The sequence below is a fragment of the Trachypithecus francoisi genome, unplaced genomic scaffold, assembly GCF_009764315.1.
Source record: "Trachypithecus francoisi isolate TF-2019V2 unplaced genomic scaffold, Tfra_2.0 Lachesis_group0, whole genome shotgun sequence".
NCBI lineage: Eukaryota > Metazoa > Chordata > Mammalia > Primates > Cercopithecidae > Trachypithecus > Trachypithecus francoisi.
In genome coordinates, this window is record NW_022681453.1 from 139,397,962 (window position 1) to 139,406,715 (window position 8,754).

Sequence of the window (8,754 nt, forward strand, 5' to 3'; positions counted from 1 at the left end):
CATTTGTGTTAGCCATAATTATTGTTTTTACTGAACTCCTTATGATCCATTCATCCAAAAATAGTTTGGAGCAGGTATTCTGTGCCACACCTCAAGGGTGGGGTGTACACTGGACTTCATCTGTATGACAGTAACAGGAATAGCCCCCATGGCCTAAAGCATTGATATGAGCTATGGTTTTTGCTCACTTGACAACTACCTTCCCTGCTTTGACTTTGAGGAGAAAGGGTTAATTTTGCAGTGGTCCCAAGGCATTAGAAGAATCCCTTTGGATTTGAATATCAAGACATTCCAAAGATCTCTTGTGGGAGAAACATAGTTTGGTGATATATATTTGGGAAAACATCTTTCTATTAGAGAAGACAAGCAGATTGTTATTATTACAGCAGCGGATAAAAGGTGTGACAGGCAAATCATTGGCAAAATAGACTAAAATGTTGACTAGTGCAGTAGATGTTTTATACTGTATTTGAAAGATAGGAAAGTAGTTAGTCTTGTTAAATTACTGACCGGGTGTAGCACCTCACGCCTGTAATGCCAGCACTTTGGGAGGCCAGGGCGGGTGGATTGCTTGAGCCCAGGAGTTGGAGACCAGCCTGGGCAATATGGTGAAACCCCATCTCTACAAAAAGTACTAAAATTAGCTGGGCATGGTGGTGTGCCCCAGTAGTCCCAGCTATCCGGGAAGCTGAAACAGAAGGATCGCTTGAGCCCGGGAGGCAGAGGTTGCAGTGAGCCGTGATTACACCATTGCACTCTGGCCTAGGCAATGGAAGGAGACCCTGTCAAAAAACAAAAAACAAAAAACAAAAAACTTTAGTACAAGATGAATGTTTTCACAACAATTGAGTGTTAACTTGCAAAACTTTTAGCTGGGCTAAGTCTCTTGATGTTATAGTACAAGTGATACTCATGGAAAGGAATAAAGAAAATAAATATTGCTGGCTGAGCGTAGTGGCTCATGCCTGTAATCCCAGCACTTTGGGAGGCTGAGGTGGGCAGATCACGAGGTCTGGAGATCGAGACCATCCTGGCTAACACGGTGAAACCCGGACTCCACTAAAAAGACAAAAAACTAGCCGGGCATGGTGGCAGGCGCCTGTAGTCCCAGCTACTCGGGAGGCTGAGGCAGAAGAATGGATGAATTCAGGAGGCGGAGCTTGCAGTGATCCGAGATTGTGCCACTGCATTCCAGCCTGGGCGACAAAGCGAGACTCCATCTCAAAAAATATATATATATATGTAACAAACTTGCACGTTGTGCACATGTACCCTAGAACTTAAAGTATAATACAAAAATAAAAAAATAAAAAAAATAAAAAAAAAAAGAAAATATTCCTGGGAGTTTGGCTATCTTATAATCTAGTTTTTGTTCTTTACAGTGTACTGAATTCTCTGGCAGAAGGCAGCATGGCAGATTGATCATCACAACCAAGTTTGAGAATTTCCCTCACAAATTCAAGTTGCATCCACATTTGGTCACTAGGGTGGAAAGGGAAGCAGTTTGTAGATTTTCCAAAGAGAAGACCCATGGCAGGGTTGGGTGGCATTAGGAGTGGTGGCTGGCTTTACCTTGGTAAACGCATCCTAGACCAGTATGTGATCCTAGGCCTTATCTTACCTCCATGGTGACTGAGACCCAGATGGAAGCCCTGGCTGTACTCAAGGTGAGAGAGGGTGGGGGTTAGTGAGTAATAGTGTGGGTAGATGTTTAGGAGGTAAGCCTTGCTTGTTGAAGAAAGAGTGGTAGGGTAAGGGGCGGGGGGCAGAGTGAAGGATAAGGCTGAGGTTTCTGAGTTGGACTACCATTAATCAGTTGTTCCAGTGGTAAGGACTTGGAGGGTCTTGTTTTGAATGTGCGGAGTTTGATGTGCTTGTGAAGTTTATATTTTTTTTTGAGATGGAATCTTGCTCCGTCACCCAGGCTGGAGTGCAGTGGCACAATCTCAGCTCATTGCAACTTCTGTCTCCCAGGTTCAAGCAATTCTCCTGTCTCAGCCTCCCAAGTATCTGGGGATCACAGGTGACCGCCACCATGCCTGGCTAATTTTTGTATTTTTAGTAGGGATGGGGTTTTGCCATGTTGGCCAGGCTGGTCTTGAATTCCTGACCTCGGGTGATGCGCCCACCTTGGCTCCCCAAAGTGCTGGGGTTATAGGTGTGAGCCACCATGACTGGCCACTCCTGAGATTTCTTTTCTTTTTTTTTTTTTTTTGAGACGGAGTCTCGCTCTGTCGCCTGGGCTGGAGTGCAGTGGCCGGATCTCAGCTCACTGCAAGCTCCTCCTCCCGGGTTTACGCCATTCTCCTGCCTCAGCCTCCTGAGTAGCTGGGACTACAGGCGCCTGCCACCTCGCCCGGCTAGTTTTTTGTATTTTTTAGTAGAGACGGGGTTTCACCGTGTTAGCCAGGATGGTCTCCATCTCCTGACCTCGTGATCCGCCCGTCTCGGCCTCCCAAAGTGTTGGGATTACAGGCTTGAGCCACCGCGCCCGGCCAACTCCTGAGATTGCTAAGTGGAGATGTTTAGGGCAGTGGGACATCTGGGCCTGACACTTCGAAGAGGGATAGGAGTTTGAGGCAAGGGTTTGGGGACCATTCCTGTGTAGACAGTAGTCCATGTGTAGAACTCACAGAGGGGTAGTGACTAGAGAATGGGAGAAGACCAGAAGTGCTGCGGGAGGGGGTGTTCTTTTGGTGAAGGGTAGGGTTCACAGGGTCACTGTGCTGTGAGAGGCCAAGTGAGATAAAAGCTAAAATGTCTTTTGGGGTTGTTTATACGTAGTAGGTATGCAGATATTTCTAGTTGTATCATTTGGTTCTTTTTCAGAAGAGATGCTGGCTTAGCCTTGTAAACATCGCAGTTGTATAAAAGTATTTATGATAGTCCTTAAAATACCGTAATTATCTTCGAAGTTTTGTAATTTTGCTGCGTTTCACTTATGGCAGCAATAGCATTGGTATTTTAAATCAAAACAGAACACTGTCAAGGGTTACACAACTTATTCGTGATTCTAACAAGATATAAAGCACCATGTTTTTGTGTGTAACTATTTAACAGCAGATGAAGTTAATGATTGCCCACTTTCAGCTAATCATATGATTGCTATTGAAATAAATACTTGCTAGACAGGGATAGAATCTAGTAATTTGTTAGCTTCAGTACTTCATGCTTGCATACACACCCATGCTATTGTGTTACCAAGCCTGAGTTTTGAAATGTGGCGTTCTTTGTCTTTTTCTGGTGAATAAACCCCATGTGTCTTACCGTAGCCATTTGACTCTTCCTGGCTGTCAGGATGTGTTGCCCTGGACTGAGAGTGAGAGATCCCAGATTTTTCAGCTTCTTTTCCAATTGCTGTGGATACCACATCAGTGCCAACATGAGTCCCCTCTTGTTACTTTCTGCTAGGCTTCCCCTTAGAAGCTGAAATTCTTTCTCTTCTTGATGCTAAGGTGCAGTTTCTCAAAATGCTAGAGAGCTTTTAAAAGTATACTGTGATGGGAATTAGTTTCAAAAGATTATACCAGAGGGGGTTAAAACTTCCCAACCTTGTAAAAACCTCACTTCTTTGTTTACATCCTCCCTACCCCCCTTTCTGACCTGGCAACGAGGCACGCTGGGGCATGCTGGCCTTTTGTTGTGGTGTAGAAAGTTTTTCATTTGGAATTCCATTTTAAAAATAGATATAATGTGATTTTTATCTTCTTACATTAATTTTGATAAGTTGTGTATTTTAAGGGCTTTATCCACTTTAAGCTGCTGAATTAATTGGCCCAATTATTACTCTTTCAATGTCCATAAGATCTGTAGTGATGTCCCCATCTTTTATTTCTGGTATTTGCCTTTCATGTTAAGAATGTGTCCGTTCAAAGGGAGAGGGAAAGGAAAAAAGAAGAATGTGTGTGTTCAAAGGAACTGCTGGAACAGAGTAACTTAGCTCAAGAAAATGGGAGGGGGTTGTTTCTGGAAGGGGAGAATGAAAGCAGTGGAGGAAATAAAGCATGAATGTGGGGGAGGGCGGGGGCGAGGACTGCTTCTCTTGCTGGCCGCCTTCTCTCTCTAGAGAAGCTGCTGGAGAAGGAGCAGTCACGTGGGTGGTGAGCTCATTAGGCTGGGGACACCAGCTGTGCTATTATTAGGGCTTTTAAAGTCCGTGGCAGATGTTCTTAGGCGGAGTTCCAGCCTTGTTCACTTCCCACATATGGCATGATACAGTACACAGAAAAAAGAGGGACTCTTTAACAAATAGCTTTTCCATGAAGCACATCACTATTTTTTTCCCGTGAACTTTTTTCTTTTCTTTCTTCCTCTGTCTCTGTTTCTCTCTCCGCTGTTTGTTCTTTATCTTCTTTCTCCCTTTCTTTCTCTTTCTCCCTCTGTCTCTTTCTTGCTCTCCTCTTTCTATTTTTATGTATTCTCATTCTCCCTGTCTCTCCCTCCGTCCCTCCCTTCTATACCTCCTTCTTTTATCCTTTGAGGCCCTTTTTATTTAATCCTTTGTGGAACTAGAAGAGGACTCAGAGGCACATGAAGAAAGTTTGCCAATTTTAGATTAAAAGTGAGCCTTAGCATTGCATAGAAGGTATAAGAAATGTGGGTAAGTCTCAGGGTGATCATATACTAGAGATTTTTTTTGACGAGAGCCTGTTTTGAATTGCGAGTTAGCTTGCTGTCCTCTTCACTCTTCTGGCACAGTGGTTGTTTTTATACAGGACCACTTTTACCCCAATTGACTGATAAGCTAGCCAGGGCACTGATTATTTTTACATACCAATTTGTGTGTTGTTTGTTTGGCTAATCACTTCTTCTGCAGCTGTTGTCCTGGGTCTCAGTGATCAAGTGATCAAAGAGATCAGTGATCCAGTGACCTATCTTTTTTTTCTTTTCTTTTTTTTTTTTTTGAGACAGAATCTAACTGTGTTGCCCAGGCTGGAGTGCAGTGGTGTGATCTCAGCTCACTGCAACCTCTGCCTCCCAAGTTTAAGCAATTCTCCTGCCTCAGCCTCCCCAGTTGCTGGGACTACAGGCGCGTGTCACCATGCCTGGCTAATTTTTGTATTTTTAGTAGAGATGGAGTTTCACCATGTTGGCCAGGCTGGTCTCGAACTCCCGACCTCAGGTGATCTGCCTGCCTTGGCCTCCCAAAGTGCTGGGATTACAGGTGTGAGCCACCGCTCCTGGCCAGTGATCAACTTTTGTCAGTAAGCTTCCATGTGTAGACCCTCTGTCTCCCCTCATGTTTATAGTAACCCATGGCTTGGCTTGGAGTTACAGGGTATAATCATTATCAAATTTACTTAAATAACTGCTCTGGTAGAGTGACTTTCTACAGGAAATGGGCCCTTATGTGAATATAACCTCAATGTATACTCTTCAATAATCTCAGAATGGTGCAACCTTCATTATAGATGTTTCCTGTTTATTTCAAATTTCTGATATTTTGATATATTTACACTAATTTTGTAGCTAAGCACAAAATTAATTACCTCATCATATTTTTATTTCAAAAATAATGAGATAATATGTGCATACATTAGTGGCATATCTTACTCTAATAATGGCCACAACTGTCAGACGTACATTTTTAGAAAAGCTTTTATAATCCAGGCATTTTTCTTCAAAATAAAGTAAATATATCTATTTTAGAAAAGTATTTTTGTATTTTAAACATTATTTAGTTGTAGAAAATATTTTTTAAAAAACCCCAAACCTAAACTGTACAGTGAGGCCAGTATGAGAATAGAGGTACTGAAATGGGTAGCTAATTATTTATTAATATGTTTATTTCGGCCGGGCGTGGTGGCTCAAGCCTGTAATCCCAGCACTTTGGGAGGCTGAGACGGGCGGATCACGAGGTCAGGAGATTGAGACCATCCTGGCTAACACGGTGAAACCCCGTCTCTACTAAAAAAAAAAAAAAAAATATATATATATATAACTAGCCGGGTGAGGTGGCGGGCACCTGTAGTCCCAGCTACTCGGGAGGCTGAGGCAGGAGAATGGCGTAAACCCAGGAGGCGGAGCTTGCAGTGAGCTGAGATCCAGCCACTGCACTCCAGCCTGGGCGACAGAGCGAGACTCCGTCTCAAAAAAAAAAAAAAAATGTTTATTTCCCTGCAAATTCAGAGACTGGGAAAGAAAACCAGGAACAACTGTTTTTCTTTTCTCTAATTTTATGTTAAGGAGGGGAATCATAAAGTAGGAAGCCTTTTCTCTCAATGGCAGACTCTGATTTTTTTTTTTTTTTTTGAGATGGAGTTTTGCTCTCGTTGCCCAGGTTGGAGTGCAGTGGTACGATCTCGGCTCACTGTAACCTCTGCCTCCTGAGTTCAAGTGATTCTCCTGCCTTAGCCTCCTGAGTAGCTGGGATTATAGGTGCCTGCTATCACACCCAGCTGATTTTTTGTAGTTTTAGTAGAGACGGGGTTTCATCATCTTGGCCAGGCTGGTCTCGAACTCCTGACCTCAGGTGATCCACCTGCCTCAGCCTCCCAAAGTGCTGGGATTACAGGGGTGAGTCACCGCCCCCGGCCACAGCCTCTGTTCTTACGAACTAGCCGATGCAGGTGCTGGAACACCAGGCGCTGGGCCGCATGTTTACATGCTGCTCCCTAGTACAGTTGCTGAGTAGTTTATGTTTATTCCAGAAATATATGGTTCGCTCTGATTTCATGGGTCTTCAGCAGGTAAGAATCACCTTTGATTAAAGTCAAGGGATTCCTGGCAGAACGGGGAGCTGGAGACCCACTTAGATCAATGATTGCTAAGTGTGAGCTGTGTGGTTTCCCTGGGCCAGGCATTGAGTTATGATAGTAAATGAGACAGTCCAGGTCTGGGGGCAGACCAAAGAGACCCAATGTAGTAATAGATGTAGGATATGATACCAGGTAGTGACTAGGGGAGAGAATGAGGTGGCAGCAGACCTATAACCTCTTTAGGGAGGTTGTAGGTAAGCAGAGATTGAATGGGGATTGAGCCATGGGAACATATGGAGGAAAAGCTTCCCAGGCAGAGCAAACAGCAAGTGCAGAGGTCTTGGTGAGAAGGCCAGTGTGGCTGCAGTGCAGGGGACCCTGGGGAAAGTGGATGGGGATGAAGCCAGGAGATAGTCAGGGGAGGGCTGCATCCATTGGCCTGCTGGCTGCTGTAAGGAGTGTATTTTAAGGCCGGGCGCGGTGGCTCAAGCCTGTAATCCCAGCACTTTGGGAGGCCGAGACGGGCAGATCACGAGGTCAGGAGATCGAGACTATCCTGGCTAACATGGTGAAACTCCGTCTCTACTAAAAATACAAAAAACTAGCTGGGCGAGATGGCAGGCGCCTGTAGTCCCAGCTACTCAGGAGGCTGAGGCAGGAGAATGGCGTAAACCCGGGAGGCGGAGCTTGCAGTGAGCTGAGATCCGGCCACTGCACTCCAGCCTGGGCGACAGAGCAAGACTCTGTCTCAAAAAAAAAAAAAAAAAAAAAAAAAAAGGAGTGTATTTTAATCTGCATATGATTGGGAACTACTGGAGGATTCTGAGTATGGAGGAAGCTGCAGGGGAGTGACAAGAATTGATTGATTTTTAGATTATTTATTTTTGAGACGGTATATTAGTCTGTTCTCACAAGGCTATAAAGAAATACCTGAGATTGGGTAATTTATAAAGAAAAGAGGTTTGATTGGCTCATGGTTCTGCAGGCTGCACAGGAAGCATGATGGCATCTACTTGGCTTCTGGGGAGGCCTCAGGAAACTTACAATCATGGTGGGAGGCAAGGGGGGAGCCAGCACTTCACTTGGCTGGAGCAGGAGGAAAAGAAAAGGTAGAGGTGCTACACACTTTTAAATAGTACCAAGGGGGATGGTGTTAAACCATAAGAAACCACCCCCATGATCCAATCACCTCCCACCAGGCCCCACCTCCAGCATTGGGGATTACAATTCACATGAGATTTGGGCGGGGACAGAGATCCAAAGCATATCACAGTGTCTTGGTGTGTCACCCAGGCTGGCATGCAGTGGTGCAGTCTCAGCTCATGGGAGCATCAACCTCCTGGGCTCAAGTGATCTTCCCACCTCAGCCCTTCCCGCAGCTGGGACTGCAGGTGCATGCCACCATGCCTGGCTAATTTTTTTATTTTTTGGTAGATATGGGGTCTCTCTATGTTGCCCAGGCTAGTCTCGAACTCCTGGGATCAAGCCATCCTCCCTCCTTGTCTTCCCTAAGTGCTGGGATTACAGGTATGAGCCAATGTTCCCAGCCTGATTGACTTTTTTTTTTTTTTTTTTGAGATAGAGTCTCACTCTGTTGGCCAGGCTGGAGTGCTGTGGTGTGATCTTAGCTCACTGCAACCTCTGCCTCTCCGGTTCAAGTGATTCTCATGTTTCAGCCTCCTTAGTAGCTGGGATTACAGGTGTGCACCACCGTGCCTGGCTAATTTTTGTATTTTTAGTAGAGATGAGGTTTTGCCATGTTGGCCAGGCTGGTCTCAAACTCCTGGCCTCAAGTGATCCACCCACCTCGGCCTCCCAAAGTGCTGTGATTACAGGTGTAAGCCACTGCAACTGGCCCTGATTGATTTTTTAAATGAAACCACAGCTGCTGCGTGGAGAGCCAGAGTAGGGGAGGCAGGATTGGAAGCAGGGATGGTAGAGAGGGTTTTGCACTGGGATAGGTGGGAAGAGGAGGATAGTAGAAGGTGGCATTTCAAGGGAGTGGAAGGATGTGATGTGCTCTGAGGGACAGAGGGACAGGAGGAGCCAGGAAGAG